This window comes from Manis javanica, chromosome 9, assembly GCF_040802235.1.
Source record: "Manis javanica isolate MJ-LG chromosome 9, MJ_LKY, whole genome shotgun sequence".
Taxonomy (NCBI): Eukaryota; Metazoa; Chordata; class Mammalia; order Pholidota; family Manidae; genus Manis; species Manis javanica.
In genome coordinates, this window is record NC_133164.1 from 29,037,695 (window position 1) to 29,063,602 (window position 25,908).

A 25,908-nucleotide genomic window follows, 5' to 3' on the forward strand; every position below is an offset into this window, starting at 1 on the left:
GATGCTACAGCCTGTTCTGCATTGAGAGAATGAGCCCTCGCATATGTACTGCAAATGTTTGTCACTAGACACACTTTTTGCTCAGTTTGCACAAAATAATAAATTACTACATTTACAAATATAATTCTATCAAAAAAAGAAACAATATCCCCAAGAATGTCACTTCTTATCTTCTTTTGGGAATTCTTGTCCTTTTATAAGATATTTTCAGCCCATCTTTCCATCAGGGGTCATTTCTTACATCACCATTCCTGATTTATAATGGTAGAATAATTTTGCACAACCCTAGGTGCTTCTTGACAATAGCCTCTTAATTCTTCCTCTTTATCACTGTAATCTTTCTCCCAGGTCCCTAATTATCTGTAAGAAGCAGAAATTCACAGATTCTCTCTGACTCCAGATGCCACCAAAACACTCTGATATACTATTTGTCATAGATCACTGAATCAGTATCGAAGTACTGTTCTCATCTTCCAGGATGGCTCCCTTCATACAGTTCCTTCCCTCTCCCTACTCCCTATTCTGAAATTAATCAAAGGTGACTGACATTCCTTTTTCCATCTTAAAAAAACAAATTTTAAGGAAGTGTCTATACTAATAATGGTAATTATTTACTCTTATTATTGTTGTTTTTATTATTATTACATGAATGCTGACTATGTACCAGAAAATAAACCAAGCACTTTGTATAGATTATTTAATATAACACAAAGAAAGTCTTACTTAATATTATTCCAGTTTTGAAATGAAGGAACTAAAGCTTACAGAGTTGACATGCTCTGCAAAGTTAACAGAGCTAGTACAAAGCAGCAGCGTGGTTACAGCCCAGCTACACCTCACTGCAAAGACCCGTAAGTCATCACTTCTTCAGCCCTTCTGTCAGCTTCTCATCCAGCTGCTCTGGCACCTTGGGTGTTCCGGCCCCATCAGCTGTGCTCATCATTTTGGTGAGCCTTCAGTTCTACCACCGAAATGTGCCATGATTATATCACCATCTAGCTTCACTGTCTCTAAGGTTAAGACACACCACAAGTTTCAGGAACGTTTTTTACCATCTGGTACTATCCATACTGATATATTTTCTATGCTAACATAATATATTTTCTACACTAATATTCTTTCTGAGGTAAAAGAAGAGAAATCCCCAATTTTGCCTGCAAATTAGCTATAACTATAAAGTGTCCTATATGAACATTTTCTCTCCATCACTGCTAATGAGAGGAGGATTTGGGAAGATCTGGTATAGGCCTCAAGTAAAACAATACGTTCTTTTCTACATCCCAGGAAGAATATTTACTGAATGGCCATCAGTCCCTTGACTCTGCAGATAGGCCACTCCAGTCATGCTTGGTCTCTGTGCTATGACCTCACACCTACTGGAAAAGACAGAATGAATATATAAATACCTGGAAACTTGTTACCAAAAGGCCTGTATAAATTTTTTAGTTCATAAAATAATTTGTTACCAATATACTTTTTACTCAGAAGAAACTGCATCTAAGTAGTGAAAAATACCTACTTATCTTAGAGAACAGTATAAATGTCAATCATCTCCTCTAATAAACAATAGCTCATAAAAATTAAACACACTAGTTTTAGAAGACAGATCAAAATTCATAGTGCATTGTCTATGTTCAATGTATTTGCCAAGACTAAAGTTTTTTCAAAAGGCTACATTTGCTTTTAACATTCTCTGGTACTACAGAGGACTCAGGCCTCTTCGGCCAGTGTTCAGAGATAACCTAAATCATCATGTACTTGGTTTTCAGGAATCCCTGAGTTTTCTAAGGATTACCCTCTCCTGGCTCCGGATGTCCCCATGGCTTCTAATTTGTGTAACACAAATGTCCTTCACTCTCTTCCCCTCAAAGGTCCTAATTATAGGGTGCTGGTCATCTCTAAAGCTGGATTAAGGATTCTTACCTTTTAGGTAACAGAACCATTTTCCTGTGTTTTTCATGGCACTCTAAGAGTGTCTGTCCTAGTCAGTTTTGGCTGCTATATAAAATACCGTAAACTAAATGGCTTATAAACAACAGAAATTTACTTCTGACAGTTCTAGAAGCCGGAAATGCAGTATCAGGGTGCCAGCAGGGTCAGGTCTCATGAGGCTCTCTTGTAGATTGCAGCTGACTTCTCATTGCATCCTCACATAGCACAGTAGACAGAGAAAGCAAGCTCTCTTATGACTCTTACAAGGACACTAATCCTACTCATGAGGGCTTAACCTTCATGAACTCAACTAATCCTATTACCTCCAAGAGGCCCCAACTCTTAACACCATCACACTAAAGGGGTAGAATTTCAACATATGAATTTGAGGAGCACACAAACTTTCAGTCCATAGCAATTCCTAATGGGTGAGAAATGTGGTATCTCACACAAAATTCACATCTCTCTACTGTGGCTCTATAGTCCCTCTCTTTTGACAAAAAAACCAATACTCCCTGTGTTTCTGTTCCATTTTCCAACCATAGTTCTACTTATCTCAAGTCACTGAACAGTGACCCTCTTAGTCAAAGGTTATGGTCTTTCTTGAACCACTAATGTCCCTTCGGGAGTGAATTTTCTTTATTCTCTAATACCGATGTCCTGGGCTTTCTACCATCTTGCTGGCAAGTCTCCAGTTTTCACCTGGTTCTCAGTTATAAAGAAACTTTCCCAGATATTCAGCCTTGAAAAGGGAGAACTCTACATTACCCAGACACAGATGCCTGCCTACCAGGATCTTCTTTATCACACCTGCCAGGGGATACAACACTCTGGTAGTGCTGGACCAGAGGGTGGTTAAGTGTAGCCTTGCACCACACTGGACTCATATCCATTCTGGTCCACTCTATTTTGATTCCTTTTTTTTTTTTAATGTTTTTTTTTATTTTTTATTTTTTATTTATTTATTTATTTTTTATGTTTTTATTTTTTTTTGAGACGGCATCTCTCATATTTATTGATCAAATGGTTGTTAACAACAATAAAATTCAGTATAGGGGGGTCAATGCTCAATGTAGAATCATTAATCCATCTCAAGTCTAATTCTCGTCAGTCTCCAATCTTCTGAAGCATAACGAACAAGTTCTTACATGGTGAACGAGTTCTTACATAGTGAATAAATTCTTACATGGTGAACAGTACAAGGGCATTCATCACAGAAACTTTCGGTTTTGATCATGCATTATGACCTATAAACAATCAGGTCAAATATGAATATTCGTTTGATTTTTGTACTTGATTTATATGTGGATCCCACATTTCTCCCTTTATTATTATTATTTTTATTTTTAATAAAATGCTGAAGTGGTAGGTAGATGCAAGATAAAGGTAGAAAACATAGTTTAGTGCTGTAAGAGGGCAAATGTAGATGATCAGATGATCAGGTGTGTGCCTATGGACTAAGTATTAATCCAGGCTAGACAAGGGCAGCAAAACATCCACGGATGCAGAAGATTTCTTTCAAAGCAGGGGGGGTGAGGTTCTGAGCCTCACCTCTGTTGATCCCCAAATTCTCACCTGATGGCCCCCCTGCAACTGTGCCTGTCTTAGGTTGTTCCTCCCTTGAGGAATCTTACCCGTCTCTGGCTAACCAGTCATCTTCCGGGGCCATACAGGGAAATGTAAAGTTGGTAAGTGAGAGAGAAGCCATATTGTTTGAAAAGGTTAGCTTTTTACTTCTTTGCAGATTTATGCCCTGTGGCTTCTATGCCCAGCACTTGTCTCGAGGTATCTTTACCACCTGGAGGAATTATGATACTCGGTAAATTCGATATGAGGCACGAATTCTATTTAAGGGTTGTAATTAGGAAGAAAGAAGAAAAGCTACAGATGTAGCATATGGAAGGAAACATGGGAGGATTGATTATTTCTTTGACATATCTTCTTGTAGAGTACCTTAAGCATGTATAGGTTTTAAACTACTAACTAATTTGCACACACATATTAACATAATAGGAATACGGTGACATAAACAAAGCAAATCTATAATTACCATCCATCTCCAGTGAAGCCAAGAAAACTATTTAGGCACCCTAGGCATTTGTGAAAATTTGTCTATGATATGATGGATATTGTCCAACTGTACTTGAACAGTCTGAGAGAAATCAGACAAATTAAAGCAGCCCATTTCTGGGATCTGTTCACATCCCATATGTTCTTTTAACCGTAGATAGTCTATAGTCATAAGATTTTGGAGTGCTACACCTTGCACCCCTCCCGCCTCCTGGTTGAGTTCCAACAGTACAGATCCGGTCAAATTCGTTGTCTCACTGTATGCACATGCCAGCGTAGACATCTCCCTCCTCATTCCTATGACAAGTCCAGGAGATGGTGGGCTGGATGCAGCCACAACCACAGCATCGTCCAGATCCCTGTGGAGGCTTTTTGATGATTATCCCCCGGCACAAGTCCTCCAGAGAGTGCTGATGCTGGAAGCTCCTCCTCATATCATATCTTAGTTCATTTCCTGGGTATCCAAGCTAGGCCTTGATCTTCTGCATAGAAACAAACAGACCCTTTGCCCACACTTTGATATGACCTCTATACCACTGTGCAGGACTCATTGGAGGTCAGCACACAGAAACTGCAGCTTATTTTTTTTTTTTTTTTATTAAGAGAAAGAAATATTATCAGAAAAGAGTACCTCCATAGCTGATCATCTGACACCCTTTAAGTGATCAACATTAAGGATATTTAAAGCATGCGTTGATCTTTGATTTACCAATAGTTTTATCCTATCAAGGAGTAATCCCCCTTTTCTTTCTTTCTTTCTTTCTTTCTTTTTTTTTTAATTTTTAATCTATACTTACATGAAGAATACTATGTTTACTATGCTCTCCCCTATATCAGGTCCCACCTAACAACCACATTACGGTTACTGTCCATCAGCTTAGCAAAATGTTGTAGAGTCACTACTTGTCCTCTCTGTGTTGTGCAGCCCACCCTCCCCTTTCTCCCTCCCCCCATGTATGCTAATCTTAATACCCCCCTTCTTCTTCCCCCCCATCCCTCCCTGCCCACCCATCCTCCCCGCCCACCCATCCTCCCCAGTTCCTTTCCCTTTGGTACCTGTTAGTCCATTTTTGGGTTCTGTAATTCTGCTGCTGTTTTGTTCCTTCAGTTTTTCCTTTGTTCCTATACTCCTCAGATGAGTGAAATCATTTGGTATTTCTCTTTCTCCGCTTGGATTATTTCACTGAGCATAATACTCTCCAGCTCCATCCATGTTGCTGCAAATGGTTGGATTTTTCCACTTCTTATGGCTGAGTAGTATTCCATTGTGTATATGTACCACATCTTCTTTATCCATTCATCTACCGATGGACATTTAGGTTGCTTTCAATTCTTGGCTATTGTAAATAGTGCTGCGATAAACATAGGGGTGCATCTGTCTTTCTCAAACTTGATTGCTGCGTTCTTAGGGTAAATTCCTAGGAGTGGAATTCCTGGGTCAAATGGTAGGTCTGTTTTGAGCATTTTGATGAACCTCCATACTGCTTTCCACAATGGTTGAACTAATTTGCATTCCCACCAGCAGTGTAGGAGGGTTCCCCTTTCTCCACAGCCTTGCCAACATTTGTTGTTGTTTGTCTTTTGGATGGCAGCTATCCTTACTGGTGTGAGGTGATACCTCATTGTAGTTTTAATTTGCATTACTCTGATAATTAGCGATGTGGAGCATCTTTTCATGTGTCTGTTGGCCATCTGTATTTCTTTTTTAGTGAACTGTCTGTTCAGTTCCTCTGCCCATTTTTTAATTGGGTTATTTGTTTTTTGTTTGTTGAGGCGTGTGAGCTCTTTATATATTCTGGACATCAAGCCTTTATCGGATCTGTCATTTTCAAATATATTCTCCCATACTGTAGGGTTCCTTTTTGTTCTATTGATGGTGTCTTTCGCTGTACAGAAGCTTTTCAGCTTAATGTAGTCCCACTTGCTCATTTTTGCTGTTGTTTTCCTTGCCCGGGGAGATATGTTCAAGAAGAGGTCACTCATGTTTATGTCTAAGAGGTTTTTGCCTATGTTTTTTTCCAAGAGTTTAATGGTTTCATGACTTACATTTAGGTCTTTGATCCATTTTGAGTTTACCTTTGTATATGGGGTTAGACAATGGTCCAGTTTCATTCTCCTACATGTAGCTGTCCAGTTTTGCCAGCACCATCTGTTGAAGAGACTGTCATTTTGCCATTGTATGTCCATGGCTCCTTTATCAAATATTAATTGACCATATTTGTTTGGGTTAATGTCTGGAGTCTCTAATCTGTTCCACTGGTCTGTGGCTCTGTTCTTGTGCCAGTACCAAATTGTCTTGATTACTATGGCTTTGTAGTAGAGCTTGAAGTTGGGGAGTGAGATCCCCCCTACTTTATTCTTCTTTTTCAGGATTGCTTTGGCTATTCGGGGTCTTTGGTGTTTCCATATGAATTTTTGAATTATTTGTTCCAATGCATTGAAAAATGTTGCTGGTAATTTGAGAGGGATTGCATCAAATCTGTATATTGCTTTGGGCAGGATGGCCATTTTGACGATATTAATTCTTCCTAGCCATGAGCATGGGATGAGTTTCCATTTATTAGTGTCCCCTTTAATTTCTCTTAAGAGTGACTTGTAGTTTTCAGAGTATAAGTCTTTCACTTCTTTGGTTAGGTTTATTCCTAGGTATTTTATTCTTTTTGATGCATTGGTGAATGCAATTGTTTTCCTGATTTCTCTTTCTATTGATTCATTGTTAGTGTATAGGAAAGCTACAGATTTCTGTGTGTTAATTTTGTATCCTGCAACTTTGCTGTATTCCGATATCAGTTCTAGTAGTTTTGGAGTGGAGTCTTTAGGGTTTTTTATGTACAGTATCATATCATCTGCAAATAGTGACAGTTTAACTTCTTCTTTACCAATCTGGATTCCTTGTATTTCTTTGTTTTGTCTGATTGCCTTGGCTAGGACCTCCAGTACTATGTTAAATAACAGTGGGGAGAGTGGGCATCCCTGTCTGGTTCCCGATCTCGGAGGAAATGCTTTCAGCTTCTCGCTGTTCAGTATAATGCTGGCTGTGGGTTTATCATATATGGCCTTTATTATGTTGAGGTACTTGCCCTCTATTCCCATTTTGCTGAGAGTTTTTATCATGAATGGATGTTGAATTTTGTCAAATGCTTTTTCAGCATCTATGGAGATGATCATGTGGTTTTTGTCTTTCTTTTTGTTGATGTGGTGGATGATGTTGATGGATTTTCGAATGTTGTATCATCCTTGCACCCCTGGGATGAACCCCACTTGGTTATGGTGCATGATCCTTTTGATATACTGTTGAATTCTGTTTGCTAATAATTTATTGAGTATTTTTGCATCTACATTCATCAGGGATATTGGTCTGTAATTTTCTTTTTTGGTGGGGTCTTTGCCTGGTTTTGGTATTAGGGTGATGTTGGCTTCATAGAATGAGTTTGGGAGTATTCCCTCTTCTTCTATTTTTTGGAACACTTTAAGGAGAATGGGTATTATGTCTTCTCTGTGTGTCTGATAAAATTCCGAGGTAAATCCGTCCGGCCCCAGGGTTTTGTTCTTGGGTAGATTTTTGATTACCATTTCAATTTCTTTGCTCGTAATTGGTTTGTTTAACTTCTGTGTTTCTTCCTTGGTCAGTCTTGGGAGGTTGTATTTTTCTAGGAAGTTGTCCATTTCTTCTAGGTTTTCCAGCTTGTTGGCATATAGGTTTTCATAGTAGTCTTTAATAATTCTTTGTATTTCTGTGGCGTCTGTCGTGATTTTTCCATTCTCATTTCTGATTATGTTGATTTGTGTTGATTCTCTTTTTCTCTTAATAAGTTGGGCTAGAGGCTTATCTATTTTGTTTATTTTCTCAAAGAACCAGCTCTTGGTTTCGTTGATTTTTGCTATTGTTTTATTCTTCTCAATTTTGTTTATTTCTTCTCTGATCTTTATTATGTCCCTTCTTCTGCTGACTTTAGGCCTCATTTGTTCTTCTTTTTCCAGTTTTGATAATTGTGATGTTAGACTATTCATTTGTGATTGTTCTTCCTTCTTCAAGTGTGCCTGGATTGCTATATACTTTCCTCTTAAGACTGCTTTCGCTGCGTCCCACAGAAGTTGGGGCTTAGTGTTGTTGTTGTCATTTGTTTCTATATATTCCTTGATCTCTATTTTGATTTGTTCATTGATCCATTGATTATTTAGTAGCATGTTGTTAAGCCTCCATGTGTTTGTGAGCCTTTTTGTTTTCTTTGTAGAATTTATTTCTACTTTTATACCTTTGTAGTCTGAAAAATTGGTTGGTAGAGTTTCAATATTTTGGAGTTTACTGAGGCTCTTTTTGTGAGCTAGTATGTGGTCTATTCTGGAGAATGTTCCATGTGCACTTGAGAAGAATGTATATCCTGTTGCTTTTGGATGTAGAGTTCTATAGTTGTTTATTAGGTCCATCTGTTCTAGGGTGTTGTTCAGTGCCTCTGTGTCCTTACTTATTTTCTGCCTGGTGGATCTATCCTTCGTATTTTGATTCTTTTTACACTCATATGATTTTTTTCTCAAGGAATGTGTTCCCCTCCTTGCAATGTGACTTTGGGGAGAGCTGTCCCAGTCCCTCAAGCATGTCTACACATTTCTTAACCCTAAGTAAATGCAGGGCCCTAGTAAGCCATGGAAAAGCTAAGCCTTTCCTCCAAGAACTCTTCGACATTTACAGAGTTTGTCTTCCCAGAGTAAACAGACTTGTTCTAGGAGAGTGTGATAAATAACTTCATGTGTTTGTATGAATCTCAACCAAAACACCCTCCTTCACCTTTAATTACTAAGAATGCCTAAGGAGAACATTTTAATTCACAAATATTACTTTAGACAGAAATGTCCTTAATCAATAAAAAATTTTTTTTATCATAATTGGGATTAGAGATATAATTTCTCAGGAAAAACATATGTAACCAAGAAAGAGTACTTAAGAAAGAGGATAGAGGGAAATAATCGCCCATACATGTGTGTACACATCTTCTCAGATGGAATAATCAAAATTACTAGTTCACGTGTATAAACTGTTGGTGAATGATTCACTTAAAAGTAGAGCCGAGGAATAATCCACGAATGTTTCTTCATGATCCCTCTTCGCGGATAACAAGAGAAGATTATGTCCTCCATTTCTGATGATTTGAAGCAATTTTCCCAGTATTAAGATTAATTATTCATATTTTATTTCTGCTAACAGCAGACCAACCCTCTCTCTGAGTATAACTAGAAATGATAGATAATAAATAGGGTTCAAGGCATTAGAGTACTAAGCTAATGAAGACCATCTGGTAGAAAAAAAGAAACCCAGGTTATGGAGTCTGGTATTTGAGACCACATTTCTACCGAGGGTACTGCCAATTCTAGAAAAGGGGCTGAGAATCAGGTTGCTAAATCCTCCTTTCAGAAAGTAAATTATTTCTGGCAGATAGTAACATCATCTTAGATTCTACAATTAGTCACAAATTTAGATACAACATCCAGTATTCAATCAAAAAAGTTTGGTTCATGAGTAAACAAAGCAATATGCCTGCTAACCTAGAGAAACACAAACAATAGGAACAGATACACAAAATATCCAAATAATGGAACTATCAAATAAAGGCTTTAAATATAAGTACATAGTCATGAAGATAAAAGATAAGACTATGGATTTTTTTGCAGTAAACTGAAAATAATAAATAAAAGCCAAATATAAATGCTAGCATTTAAAAATAATAATAAATTTCATAGCAGATTAGACAGAGTTGCAAAGAGAATAAGTAAAGTAGAAAATCACTGAGAAAAATATGTACTGTGACACATTTTAAAAGAACAAAAAATAATGTAAGAGACACAAAAGTTACAATGCAAAAGTACAACATGAATTCATTGAAGCCCCATTAAAAAAGTAGGGAGAGGAAAAATTGGAAAGAAACAACAAAATCAAGCCATAGTTTCAAGATACTCTACAAATCACAAACTACATCGCTACAAAGAGAGTGTACCTAGGTGCAGAAACTGTTGTAATCCAAAGACAAAAAAGAAAATCTTATAAGTAGTCACGGAAAAAAAAATTGACATATGACCATAAAAGGAGCGTCACTCCTGAGCGCTGAACTCTAAACAAACACAACAGACTCCACTTAAAAGAAAACAACTTCCAACATGGACCTTCCATACACTGAAAAAAAAAATGAATGAAGATGAAATTTTAAATTGTTCAGACAAATGTAAACTAAGAGAATTTATCACCAGTGGTCTGTACTACAGAATACAATAAAGGGACTTTTGCAGGCAGAAGGAAAATGATCCCAGATAGGAGACTGGACGTTAGGAAAAAGAAAAACAACTTTTTAAAAAGGTAAATTTTGGTAAATCCAAAAGAACATCACCTGCATGAAACGATCATCACAATGGACTTTTTATTTATTAATAAACAATGAAAATATACTAAAACATTTGCATGAAAAATAAGTGCTATGATAAAAACAAACATTACATGCATAGAATATTAAAACAGACAGAAGGGTAGCTAACTCACTCATTCAGAAGAGTTTGAAAAGTTATCATTAAGAACAGCATTTGGACGGATTCTGAAAGGATACTTTTTTCAATAGAATAGATTTAGGAAAACGTTTTAGGCAAAGGCAGTAATGTGAACAAGGCACATGGACAAAAAATAATCTGGAGAGTAAACTGTGTGCAGAAGGACATGAGTACAGCAAAGGATTACAGAGATACACGGCAAGAGTTAGAGTGAGGAGCCATGTCTTCCACTAAGGAATTTTGGCTTTATCCTGTACCAGCACATAACCTACAACCTACTTTTTCTACACATCCTTCACAGTAAAAACTGCTTTTCATAAAGATGTAAGTGAATGTCACCTTTAACTATGTGGCCAAATTACTTTAGGCAATGAAGAACCATTAGCTTTGTGCTTCAAAAAGATTTCCCAGCAGTACAGATGAAGCATTGCAGGTAATGTAAGGCTGGAGCTCGAAGCACATCAATTAGGAGACTTTTATAAACATCTCAGTGAGTGATAAGAAGTGCTATGGGGAGAGAATTCAAATTACTTTGAATCCTCCATTGAAAGATTTATGCACACACGTATACACGCACACACGCACTCACACACCACTACCACTAGAATACAACTGGTGGAGAACACATGGGCTCCCAGGATGTAAGTGGTCTACTTATAAAAATCACCACAGAGCCTTCAGCCTTGCCTTGGGCAAAACCTACAATTGGACCATGAAAATTCCCCAATTTAATACTCAGCATAACTCTGCAGCAACATCCAGAACTTGCAGTTTGCAGAAGTACTAATGATTAGCTTGGCTCAACTCCCACCTTCAGGATGCTGATTCTGCATATTTCTACCATCCTATAGCAGCAAGGGTTTCCACTTCTGGCTCACTGCTGAGCCCCTTTCTACCAGTTCATTGCCTGAAGAGGCTGCTAGCCAGCCAACACATACAGAACGTGACCCAGAATCCAAGGAGCAGAGCCAAGAGGCATCATTTAGACAAGACAAATTAGTGCCACCATCTGTCTCTCCTTCTAATAATGTCACACCACTCAACCTGTTTTTTAAAATAATAGAAAAATACTTTTAAGACCCCTTATAGACACAGAGGTGATTGGTCCTATTGGGTTTCTGCCTCCACTTCTCCCACCCAGCAATTCGATCATCCACGTTCCGCTGGTCATCCTAGCCTGTAACAGAAATTCATGAACTTTCCTAGAAATCAAACTGACTTCTCAAGATCCACTGTCATTTTCCTTTAATCATGCTTGTTTCTGACTCACATGGTCATTAATCCAACAAGATTTAAAGTTTGGATCAAGTCCAGTTTCAATTTCTTTCTCTGACTTCTCCAACATTGCTGTTCATGAATTTGATCTCTGCTTCTATCTTTGGATCCTAGCTTTCTAACCGCCTGCCCTACAAGGTCCTCGTGGAAAAAAACATTCAACATAGGGAGAGGCCAAGGGGAGCCTAGCCCACTTATGTTCAGTTATAGCAATTATGAATAAATTGAACAATCTGAGGCAAAATATCCTAATTCTAAAAATACATGATTCTGGAGATTTTTCCCTTTTGATAAAGGAAGACAGAAGAGTCAAATACCACTTTTGGCTGCAGGTATGAGGTTTCATGGCACTAATGGCATCTGTATGGAAGAACAGAGACTATAACAGAGGGACAGCCGAGGAGAAAGAGCCTGGGAACCAAAGCTCTTGGCAAAACAGTGACGTGATCAAGTTCTGTGCAGTGATGCACAGGACTGAGGAATTAACATGGGAAAAGCAGAAAAGAGCACTTGGACTAGAGTAATGGGGAAATCTTGGTATAGTTGTTGGGTCACAGTTATAAACAAGGCACCAATAGTCGGTGCCGATTTCAAAATAAAGATTTTTCTGTTAAGAATAACTATTCAAAAATGATGCAGATTTCGGCCAGGTCATGAATACTATTGGCATGAATATATTAAACCATTTTTTTAATTTTTAAAGGATCCTTGGAAAGAAAAATATTAAATATAAAAATGATTTGGCTTAAATGCTTGACTAGAATTCTGAATTTTAATCTGGAAAGAAAGTAATTGCTGGCTTTTGTTTGCATGAAAAAAGCCTACAGAAAAAAAGCAGAGTAATCCTCCAGAAGATAATAGAAAACCTTGACACAGAAGGCTCCACTGCCAAAGAAGACAGTATAAAAGATTGTGCCAGACTATTTACAATAGCTAAGATATGGAAGCAACCTAAGTGTCCATCAGTAGATGAATGGATAAAGAAGATGTGGTACATATATACAATGGAATACTATTTAGCCAGAAGAAAGAAACAAATCCTACCATTTGCAACAACATGGATGGAGCTAGAGGGTATTATGCTCAGTGAGAAAACCAGGTGGAGAAAGACAAGTACCAAATGATTTCCCTCATTTGTGGAGCAGTAGAACAAAGCAAAAACTGAAGGAACCAAACAGAAGACCCACAAAACCCAAGAATGGACTAAGTTACCAAAGGAGAGGGGTGGGAAAGGGCAGGTAGGGAGGGAGGGAGAAAGGGATTCAGAGGTATTACGATTGGCACACATGGTGGTGGTGGGGGATCAGGGAGAAGACAGTGTAGCACAGAGAAGTCAAACAGTGACTCTGTGGCATCTTATTACACTGATGGGCAGTGTCTGCAGGGGTATGGGGGGGGCACAATCACAGGGATGAATGTAGTGACCACATTGTTTTTTCATGTGAAACCTTCATAAGAATGTATTATCAATAATACCCTAATAAAAAAAGATGGTGCCAAAAAAGTACTTTGAGAAATATGCCACATCAATATGTACAGCATGGTCACTGCAAGCCCGTGATTTAATATGGTCCATAAAAGTGAGCAACTTGAGCTTAAATGTAAACATAAATATGCCAAATATAACATTTTGATATAAATATAAAAATGATTTAGCTGAAAAGAATACGAATGGCAGGTTTCTACTTAGCACATCATTGAATCAGTATATCACGTCCAGGGGCATTTGTTCTAAGATCCCTCCCTTAGGTCAAACTAAACAAGATGACAACATCAAGGGAAGTTACCCATATGGGGCACTTACCTCCAGACACTATGCATACAAATTTTTCATAGACACTATGTCATTCATTCCTTTCACTAAACTCACGAGGTCCCCATTTAACAATGAGGGAACTGAGGACAGAGATATAAAGCTAGATAGAGAGCAAAGAAGAGAACAGGAATTCTTCCAGACTCTGTGCTTCTAATCCTTTGACTAGATCACCTACATTAGATTGTTTTTTAGCCTCCTGGGAGATTGATAACAATAGTGAGAATGGCAAGAATGGGACACAAGCACAAGCATGTGTATCACTCGGGATCAGGTTTGAGTCCTTTAAGAGGCAACTCAAAGCAGTGTTGTTGATTTGTTTTTAAAGACAGTAATTTGATTTTCTCTCATGTGAAGGGAATTCAAAGTGAAGCAGTCTAGGGCTGGGAGGGCAGTTCCGCACTGGAAGGCAGCTTGCTGTCCTGTCTTGCTGCTCCACTATCCTTGGTATGTTGCCTTATGTTTCCAAATGGCTGCTTGAGCTCCAGCCAGGGAGCACACGGGAGGAAGGGACAAAAACAACATGGCAAATGGCACACATAGTTTTGTCTCTGAAGAAGCTTCCTAGAAGTTGCTGCACAGCATTCCCACTTATATCTAATTTGTCAGAACAAAGACACAGAAACACACCTAGCTGTAAAGAAACACTGGGAGAGGCAGTCTTTATTTTGAGCAGCCATGTAGCAAGTTAAAAACTGGGTTTCATTACCGAAGTGATAGAAGAGAACAGATTTGGGGGAGGCAACATGGCAAGATAGGATTTGACCAATGACTAGATACAGAGGTACTAGAAAGGGAGGAGCCAAAGAGGTCCTCAGTATTCAGATCCTTACTGCTTAGAAGGAGGGCGTTCAACCCCTTGGGCAGGGATGGGGTGGGAAGGAGGAGGAGAAATAGACTGGGGAAGAGTGCAGAGAGAAGGTGACAAATATGACCTTAGAATTACAGGATGGCTGAGATATGAACAGAAATTAAGCAAACCATTATAACAATGTTTTTATGACTGAAACTGTAGAAATATAATAATTCTGAATCCCTTTAAACATATAAATAATAAGTATTCAAGTGAATTTAATACTTTTCCATTGGAACATATTTTTTAAAATGTTAAGTCACTCAAAGCATCAGCAAATATTATAACCATCATTCTTCTGGCTTAATGGTTACTGCATTAAAGTAACATTCTAGTTCTTTAGTGGATATTGGAAAGATTAGGTTTTGAAAAGAAGAAAAATGAACCTCTTAGAATCTGGCGTGTCAAGCCCAGAATCACTTACGTCAGCAAAATTTACAGCCTAACTGCCATTTGCCCAAGTTCAAGACCTTACAAGGGGACCCAGAAGGGTCACATGAGCATGGAGTGATTAACTGGCCTGAATGACGGGTTAGCTGAGATTCCACATGCTTGGCTCCTCTTTCACATGGATAGATAAAACTACCTTTGGCTAGGTATACAGGACATTGTTGTCTTCCAATAGATGCAGGAAATGAAAAGATGCTAAGTTAGATCTTTCTCCAACCTCAGCCAAGAAGCTTTTCCAGGGAAGGTGTCACACCTTTCTCATCTTTGTTTCCCTGCTGCTTGGCTCAAGAGTTGACACAGAGCAGTTTCTCAGTATATGTTTGTTGAGAAATATTACTGAAGTGTTCTGCTCCATTTTGAACTTTGCTTTGTTTTGAGGACCTGAATAGCATCATATCAGCATTTTTATTCCTGGACCTGAAAGACAAGAGGTTATGAAGTTCCTCAGCTCCTGCCCATCCAGACACACCTATCCTTCAGGGCCACATCTGCATTAAAGGCATCTCAGGCTGTACCAATGTTGCCATCTTCTGAATGCCTTAAGATTAACGCAGCTTTGGACCACACAAGGCATTCTCTGATTCAGCAGTTCCAAACTAGGGTCAGTGACACCTTGGCTGAGCAATCCGTTGTGAGAAGATGAGGGGTTTCAGATAGCCTGAGAATCCAGCACAGGCTGAAGACTGTAATCTCTGCTATAGCCTGATGCCTTTAGTACTGGAAACCCACAGGGAGGGCAGCTGCTCCAACAGTTTCTCATTAGGTTAACTGCCCCCATTTGTTAGTCCTGTCCCATTGTTTAACCTGTGAGCTCCACTGGGGTCCACTTCAGGTCCCACGGTTTACATGGCACCTAGCCCAGTGTGCATGCTAAGGAGCCCCTGTAAGCACAGTAATTGTGGGAAACAGTCACTAAGGGGGTGATCTATCCCAGTGGTGGTTTCCTTCGAAAAGGCTAAAGATCTGGGGGTTACCAGAGAGGACATTGACTCAACACCAGAATCTTTGATTTCTCTTATAATATACATTCATTTTTACATGCAAGCATCCTGGCCAGATTCCTTAGCAACAAAGTTCACAAGAGTACAAAGACTGTAGAGGAAGAGAAGTCTATCCTTGCATGGTTTCTAGATGCCCACTACGTGCTGGTCACTTAGCCTTCAGTGCCCCTGTTTGTACCCATCTGTTTCCTTTATTAGAAAGGGAAGGACAAAGCTGATTAAATGTCGGAGTTGGACAGCAATGAATTTCTGTCAAAGCTCCTTGAAACTTGCCCTAACCACTAGGTAAACTGTTTCATACTCTTTACCATCACAGTGAACTGGTTATTTTTATACTCTATACTTGGGTATTTAGCTTTCTCTAGCTAAAAAAGGATCTAAATGTTTTAGGAGGGACACCTCACTAATTAATTGCTTAATTCAATAGCTTTTCCAAGCCTTAGTTATTTCAAAAAGCCACTGCTGCCACCAAACTTACCTTTCTAGATTACAATTGGATCTGACTTCATGACTCTCCAGATCCCCGATTAGCTCCGCATTGCTTAGTGGACACAGGCCAAACTCATAAGCAAACAATATAATGCCCTCTATTTTCTGATTCCAAGTTATCTTTCAACCCTCCTATCCAGTCTTCTCTCCTCTCATCCTCCTCTGCCTCCCAGTGTCTCACACAAATCCTGTGCACCAGGCCTCCAATCACATTTCCCCCAAGCAAACCATAGGCTCACACGACCTGATCTGCAAATTTCAGTCCACTCACTGAGAACACTTTTTTTTTTCCTGAGCACTCTGTGTACCAGGCACTGGCCTAAGTACTTCAGAAAATCCTCTAGTACCTCAGTTCTTTGATGTGGAAAAGGAGGAACAATAAAATCCTTTTCTCCTTTCAAGACCAGTTCAAATATCCTCTGTGACTCCTCCTGTCCTGCTTCCCCCAAGTTAGAATTAATTGACCCTCCATGCGGACCTCCAAAGTATTGTAACTATACCTATATAAGGTATAATACATACCTCAGCCTGACCATTATATATTATTTTCTGAAGACTTTCACACCCTCTTGACCATGCTATTCAGTTTTCCTTTCCACTATCAACAGAACTTTCTGTGATAATAGAAATGTTCTTTATCTGTGCTAAAGTAGCAGCTATACATACTATTGAGCACTGAAACAATAGCTAAAAACTATAATTCCACCTTGTTTACTTTTAATGAATTTATATGTAAATAGCCTCATGTAGCTAGTGACTACCATATTGGATAGTGCATTAGATACCAGCATTAAAATGCTTCTATCCTTATAACATCATTGTTTGATAAGATTTACAGTAAAGCAAACACCATCACTATTTTTTCATTGGGGAAGGGGGCACATTTCTGGTGCATTTAGTCTTTCAATAAAAATTTAAAATTAACTTAATAAATTAGCATAAAAGGGCAGGTATCTTTTATTATTACACTGAAATTAAATGTATAAATTAGTTTGGGAAGAATTGACGCATCTATGATGTTAAATCTCATCTGGGATGCAGCATGTCTCCCCTTTAGAAAGGTTTTATAGTTTTATAAAACCATCAGGAGGTTTTATAAGATGGAATCTTCTTCATAGAGGTTTTGAAGTAGAAAGTAGAATGCACATTCAGGAGAACATACCTAAATCCCTTGAACATTGGAGTTTAACCCATCTTTGCTCTGCACACATCTACCCTTTCCCTGTTAATATTTTGGAAGAAAATGGTAATTAGTTTGACTGCATTATAACTGTTGAGGGAATGCAGTAAGTGGAAACTAGATTTTGTAGGAACACATAGTAGATGATATCAAGCAGGATACACGGTGACAATCCTAAGGGCAGCCTACAGGTTTTCTAGCAACTACCATGTGCCAGACACTGTTTTACAGGCTTTATATATATTAACTCACTTAATGCTCACAACAACCATGTTCAATAAAATTATTAGCCTCATTGAACAGATGAGACAATTAGGAGCAGAGCTTGCCAGTGACTGGCCTCTTGCCTCTTGGAGCTGGGCTTCAAGTCTAGGCAGCTTCCCTCCAGAGCAGGTTCTCACCACCGATGTGCGGACTCTGAGCATATTCTCTGCAATGGGATTTGTGCCAAGGCTTGGTGCCAAGGAGCAGCCTTCCATGGCAAGGGGTCGTTATCTATCATTTAAAAGTAAAGGGGGCAGCTGGCATCAAATTGAAAGCCTCCTAGGTTTTATTGTTTATTAATATTTACTTATTATTCCCAAACATTTTCTATTGTGGGTTAGAATTTTTTATTATATTTCTAACAAGTTATTTCTGGTATAAGGGAGTGCTGTCAGTTTTTATATATTAATCTTATATTTGCTAAAATCTTTTTATTTCCATGATTTTTCACGTCATCTTCCATAAAACTATTATTTTATTAACTCATAAAAATAGTTAATTTTCATGTCACAGGTAATAAAAAATATTCTCCCTTCCTTTCTAATTATATAGCTTAGTGCTTTTTCCTCCCTTTTTATGTTGACTAGAAGTGCCAGAAAGATACAGAATACTAATTAATCATTCTACATGTGTACCGAGAGGAAGGATGGGTCATTTAAATTATCCATATAAATGATTCGTTCTTCATCTCTATTAGCTATGCTTTGAATGTACATATACTTTCCGTCCAGGAGTCTCAAACAGCAAACTCGGCAGGCTCCATGTTTAGCATCACTATCAGCATGGACAATGTTTCAAAAATAGTGTTTCTAGCCCATCTCCCACTATTCTTTTGACCTGAGACTATGCAAGGAATGTGCCCAAAAACAGAGCCGCACACCAGGGACCCTTAGTCTACCACAAAAAACTACAGGAGTACTTTCACCTCTTCTCTGGGAATTTCCTATGGCCATCAATCACATCATCGCTTTGCATGTTTCCCACTGGACACAACAAACACCTAGTGAGAACTAACATGTGCCCACCCTTGTATGATGGCTGGCACTGTAGAAGACAGGAGGTTGAGTCAGGCATGATTCTTGTCTTCAAGTTACTCACTATCTACTAATAATAACCACTGTGGACACCAAGTATACTAAATTTTACATGTTTTTATCATTTGATTCTCAAAACATGATTTTTTGCCCATTTTTACAATACAGAACTTGAGTCTGGCTTCGTTGACTTCTACCTGCCAGTGATATTATTTAGAAATCCAGTGACTTTCAATTATAGCCTTTTAAATTTAGAAGCATTTATGATCTTCCCTTTATTCCATGAGTTCCGAATTTCATGGTAATGCATATAGATTCTTTTCCTTTTTTGTGGGGAAGGAGGTGGACACTCAAGTGCTTTCTCTCAGCCTGAAAAGTCATGTTTTCTGGTTTTTGGAAATTTTTGAACTATTTCTTTGACAATTTTCTTTCTTACTTCCTCTTCTCTTTTTCTGAAACTCTTCTTACCTGGATATTTGGCCCCCTCTACAGACTCTTTAATCCTCTTTTATCTCTTTATTTTCCACCTCTTTGTCTTCTTAGTCTACCCTTTCGGGAAATTTTATCAAGTTTACCTTCAAACTTTTCTTTAGTTTTTAATTGCTATGATATTTTTAGTGTCCAAAAGCCATTTCTGTGTCCCTTTTTTATTGCATCCAGTTCTTGCTCCATAGAGACAATAAGTTCTTTTCTCTTTCTGAATATATAAGGTTTTCTTTAGCTTTGTGCATTGTCTCCTGTATCTCTGAATTCCTTACTTCGCTTGTTTTGTCCTGTTTTTTTTATACTAGAAACTCTCCAAAAAGCCCTAAAGAGTGTGCATAGTCAGGGCTTGTCAATTAGCATCTTTCATTTCATAATTCCTAGGCTGAACCATTTCCAGGGGTCATTTAATGTTGTTTACCTGTAAATCTTTCTTCTTGAGCTGGTCAGTTTTTCCAGAAGAAAATCCCAGTGCCTTTAACTACATAACTTGGCTACCCTATTTTCTCAGAGGGAAGTGGAAGAAGTTGGGTGAGGTTATTACCATTCAGTATGTGGACTTTCAATGTGTTCCCTGATATTAGCGTGACTACCCAACGCCCATCTGTGCCTGGAATCCCCAAGCCCTGAGTTCCTTCCTCTGGCTCAGTCTCCCCAGAGAGCAAACACCCAGTCTGCTGCTCAGATAAGGGAGAAGCAGTGGGCCAGTTTTGCAGAGTGGCATAAACCTGAAGTTCCAAAGTGCCCCTGTGCTTTGTACAGACTTGGAACCAACCTTCCTATTCTCATCCCTTTCCTATCCATGACCCTCATAACCCCCATTTTCAGCAGTGCCTCATATCTCCAGCTCTTGGGACATCCTGGGGTCCTGCTGCATGAATCAGCTTGTATCTTAGTGCCAATACTACTCACACTCAATTTCTTTCTGAAAGTATTGAGATAAAGAGCACATTGCTGAAGAAAACCCTGGAAATTTATCCTCTCATGAGGTTTCTTGTCAACATGCCTTACACCTTCTGTTCTGCATGTGGTCACATTATTGACATCCTAACCAGTCCTGCAAAAGTCCCTTTTTTGGCTATTTGACTGATGTATATGTTGCACTCCCATGCTCCCCTTCAGAAGTGCATTTAATGGTGTACCCCTCTCAGTTCATTATAGCCTGAAACAAAAAATGGATTGCCTTATTGCTACAAAACTCATGTTTGATGCATTAGCATAAGAGTAACAGCATCAGCTGATACACAACCATCTTAGACAGTGAGAGAACATGAGAGCAGGATGGATGGCAGAGTCGTCAGTTAGAACACAGTAGGAAGATTCTTGAACATGTATAATCCTTTAAGAAATCTGTTGAGTAGCATATGATGGTTTCAGACATTTCTGAAACAGAAACGACATCCTACTCTGGTTAAGCACTCACTCCATGACCAATCTTTGTGCATTATCACACATTCTGATTCATTCTGAAACCCTAAGTGCAAATGGCCAGAGTCTTACCTCGATTCAACACCTTTCTGCTTCCCCATTTCTTGCTACCAAGGCACCAAGTCCTTGACAGCACGAAGTGCTCTGCTCTCTTAAAGACTCTCTCACAAGTTATTATCTTTTTGGCATTTAACTTGCTTCTCACAGTATATAGTTATATAAAATACATAACATAAATATATAAAACACAATGAAATTATTTTATTTATTTTATAATTACCTTTTGTTCAAGACATGATGCCAAATTTACAACTTAAATAATGACATATTTCTAAACAAATTTATTTAAGTGAAAAAAAGTAAACATAAAGAAAAATATTAAGCAAATTATAGTAGGGTGTTATATGGATATGGAAACAAATTGTGAAGATTGGACTCAATGATGAACATGTGGGAGTGCCTGTCTTTCGGAAAGAACATTGTACAGATGTTAGTAAGCCTGTTTTCTAGTCTAGGCTCTGTCTTTACTACCTGGACATATCTGAAAAGTCATGTAATTTCCATGCACTCCAGTTGCTTCACCAGGAAGAGGAGGAAGCTGACCTTCAATAACCTTCCAGCAAATAATAAGAGCCCTTGTTACATGAACACTTTTATGGGTTGAACTGTGTTAAACATGCTGCATAAGAACTCTCACTTAACCTGACGCTTACAACAACCTTTAAAAGGAGATGCTGTCCCTCTCATTTTACAGATCAGGATACAGAGACGCAGTAACATTCCCAAGGCTGTGTAGTTTGGATTCAAGCCTGGGTCTGTCTGACTCCTAAGCCGTGTTTCCAGCTTCCTGAGGGTAGCCCACATCTCAGACCCTATTGAAGTACTAATGGCAACTATCCTCCTTCAGAATCTCTCTAGGGGACTGAATTCAATGTTCCTAGAGCTGTGTTAACAGGAAGAAAAATTACAAAGTGCAGCATAGGGGTTTTTTTAAAGGCAAATCTTAAAATTGAAAAAGTAATACACATTTATGGTAGAAAATATGGGAAGTACAGAAAAGTATAAAGAAGAAACAAAAAAAAACACATCTAATTCTACTACTCATGAATTACTATTTAGCTATATTTCCTCTCTGTCCCTGTCCCATGAATATATGTTCAAATGCCCAACCTAGTCTCTGGAGCAGTGAGGCCTCAGAAAGAATGAATAAAATTTAGCTGAAATCTTCAGTCTTTCAACTATCCCTTCTGCCCCTTTAGCTAATGTAAGAATAAGAGCAGTGCATTTTCTGGAGCACCTACTATAGCAAAGCATCTGGTTACATCATTTTATTTTTTTATGATATCCTTTTTATTATTATTACTGTTATCCACATTTTTTAGATGAGGAGACTGAGGCTTAACAGGAAGAGCAATTACCTTTCCCAAGATCATGTAACTAACACAGACATGATGAAACCTGGGCGTGGAGTCACAAGTCAGTGCTGACTGCACAGCAGTAACTCAGTTTAGGGTGAATACTCAGTCTCTAAAAATCACTCCCAGTATTGTATATTCGAGATAGAAGTGTTCTAACTCAGGTAATCCACAGCCCCAGCAAAAGTCCCAAATTACTTTTCTCCTAGCCCTTACTAGAGCATTCTATGGTCCCACTATCTGCTGAATCCTAGGAATAACCTTGGAAAACCAAAGATTCCCGTGTTAGACAGGGAAACTAAACTAACTGTGATATTGGATTCACTTGACATAAGACAGACTAGGAAAAAAATTAACAGAAAGAAAAACTAGGAAAATTATACATCAAAGGGGTCCCAAGGAAATGTCAGAATATGGTCCTGGTTTTGTTCTCACAAATGGACATCTTATTTTGGTTTTGTTTGTCTTCCACTGTAGGATATCACCGATAAAACACAGAGGTTTGTCTCATCATTTAAATTGTCCCCCTATCTACAAGCACACTGAACCAAAACTCAGACACAGGAAACCCATCCTATGCAGGGATGGTTGGCAAATTCTTTAGTATAAAGAGATGCTGTAACACTGCATCTGATTGTACTGAAGTCAACTGTCAGAAGCAGTGCATTAGGAATGTTCAGTCAACCCAGGACACATGGAGAGCAGGTTGCTTGGATGACCAGTAGAAGTCACCAAATGTCCTAGAAGTTAAACCATTAAAGTTCTAAAGAAAAAATTATTTTATATGCATATGTATATATAATTTTATAATTTCCTTCTCAACATTAGGCTTTTAAACTATGTGTAGTACAAATAGTTTGATCACATATTTCAATGTTGTATTCATTTTGGGTTTTAATATATGCTGAAATTGAGAAGATAGATTTTTACCAATATCCTGGGAAGTGGTTTAATACTTGCTGATTCTATAGATGAAATAAATTATTTAAGATTAATTGTCTCTGAAAAATGAAAAGTGACTCTCACTAATTCATTAGTTGGTACATGTGAAAGTAAATATAATTCAAATACACTGGTATTTGGACACAAACAAATTGGTTGTCCTTCCTCATTCCAAATAAAGGCCCTGAATAATTGTGAGGATTAAAATTACTTTAAAACTATTCAGTGAATGATTTAAAGAAAATCTTCCAGCATCCACTTAGGCAGGGAAGTCAATAAATTGACAGCAAGTGCAAAGATTTTCTGTCAAGCTTCTCTCTTAAATAAGAGATTTCTATTTATTTTTTTAATGAGTTCAAAGAAACTTGCTCAATATAAGACATTCAGATAAAGTTCTTAATCCAGCCTTGCTTTCCAAAAAGGGAACATGTTTATCTCTAAGATCTAACTCTGTAAAAAATGTGGTCCGTCCCTCCAACAATAAAGTGTAGGGGAAAAAAAAAATTGCAGGCTATTTTTTCTGTCAAACCTCCCTATTATATCACATTGTAATTTGAAGGTGGTTTTAACTTCTCAAGAGTCAAATCACTGTTAAACCAATTAGATTGTCTGTCAGATCCTGAAAGCTGTCACCTAACAGCACAGAGCTGTCATGCCTCCAGGAGTTCAACTCTTCCAGTCTCATCAGGTTGCCTGAACAAATGCCACGAAAGGAAGAAAGCCTGTGAGTCCACACAGGCTTTTAAAAGCCAAGTAAATTCTTTAAATGCTTGGTCAGAATAGAGATTATTGAAATGACATGTGTTAGGAACCAAGAGCATTTGGACTCAACTAAAGTTTCAGTGTAAAAGAAATACACAGTAGTCTCTTCGGGAAATACACTCCTTGGAAAAATATACTTTCTGAGACCCCCCAGTAGATGCCTGAAACCGTGGGTAGTAGTGAAGCCTATTTATACTGTTTTTTCCTGTACTGTTTACCTATGATGAAGTTTAATAAATTAGGCACAGTAAGAGATTAACAACAATACCAAAAATAAAATAGAACAATTATAATGATGTACTTTAACAAAAGCTATGTGAATGTGCTGTCTTGGGATATTTTACTGCGCTGTACTCACCCTTCTTGTGATGAGAGTATACCCTTCTTCACATGAGAGTATAAAATGCCTTCATGATGAGATGACGTGAGGTGAGCGACGCAGGCATTGTGACGTAACCGAAGTACACTATCGACCTTCTGAGATTCGCCAGGAGGAACAACTGCTTCCAGACAGCAGCTCACTGAGGGTGACGAAACTGCAGGAAGTCAACTCGTAGATAACGCAGGCTACTCCACGCATTTTAATTCAAATTCTACAGTACCGTTCCAGTTTCCTACGTAATTGAAAATCTGGTTTTGATTTCAGGCTGGGATTGCCCTTCCTGGTGTATGTCCCTTAGGAAACCATTCCATGGCCCTACCTCTCATTAACAAATGCTTGCCCTGGGGAAGATGTGCAGTAAAATAGAGAATGTGCTCTGTGGCAGGTTCAAATACTTCGTATCATGGACCTTGGGCGATTTATTCAATGCTCTTAAGCTTCTATTTTAAGTCTCTGTCCATGGCTTTGTGAAATCGCAATTTCAGAAACCTACTTTATAATGTGGTGGTTGAGGATTATGAGATTAAATACACAATATAAATGTTAATTTTTATTAAGTTGCACTGAGTTATGAAAATTCAACTGCATGTTAGAAACCACAATTCTCAGTCTAATCCCACTTGCATTCACTGTCTATATGACCTGAGGCAAAATATGTCATCTCTACAAGTGAATTTTCTCATCTCTAAAATGAGAGTAACAACATCTGTCCTACCTGTATCTCAAAAGTGTGTGAGTCAAATGAAATAATATAAAGTACTTTATAGTTAATAAGAAAAACTGTAAGATATTTTTATTAACATATAACCTAGGAATAAAGGCTTAAAATGTAAATCAAGTAGTCAGATGAAAGAGAAAAGATACACAGGCCTCTGCTTTCTAGACTTTTCTCTCAACCATGCCATGCCAAAAGGTTCTGGGTCACTTTAGAAAGTTTTTAATACATTGCCGTGGAGCATGAGCCTTGTACAAGCTGAGTCTTCTACATCCCTGTGACCCAGGAATGGGCGTCCTTACTCCATCTGCAGGATGAGGAGGAGAGCTTGAGTGACATAACAGAAAGGGGGGCGAGACTCCTTTTCCTCTCCATCTTCACTTCTAGACCTCAACAGAACACTAGCTCCAGATCCTGGTTCTATCACTGACATAATATAAAAAAGGAGGTAAAAATAATATCTACCTTCACAGATTTTTCTGAGAGTGAGCTAAACCACATAAAATCCTCAGCACAGTGACAGGCACAGTCTCCATAAATGATTTCTACCTGCTTAGACTGTGATCTTCATTTTCAAAGCCTGTGGAGGTTTTCTTTATCGTGACAAAGCCAGCCAGCATTCCTATGTGCCCAGCACAGGGCTGAGCAGAACAACGCATTTTAAAATCAGCATAATGAACTTCCTGCATCTCATAAAAGTTCCTGTCCCAACCTATACCTGGCTGCAATTCCAGCTGTTAGAGGCTTATTTCATTGTTCTCACTTATGCTTCGACATAGCCTTGAAGTATCTTTCATATTTTGAGAAATTACCTCATCTCAGCAAACAGAACAGTACCAGGAACCCTTTACAATCCATCTTTTTCATGCATTAAGTTCAGTGAAGTACA

The 25,908-nt window shown here is 38.4% G+C and overlaps 1 long non-coding RNA gene across 1 annotated transcript in view; it reads right to left on the reverse strand.

Annotated features, from left to right (window-relative positions):
- Positions 1-24,428, reverse strand: part of LOC140843506 (uncharacterized) — a 306,849-nt gene extending 282,421 nt beyond the window's left edge. The window contains exon 1 of the long non-coding RNA XR_012121340.1: positions 24,281-24,428. This is a non-coding gene — a long non-coding RNA (uncharacterized lncRNA). The remainder of the gene's footprint in view (positions 1-24,280) is intronic.
- Between the last annotated feature and the right edge of the window lie 1,480 nt (positions 24,429-25,908).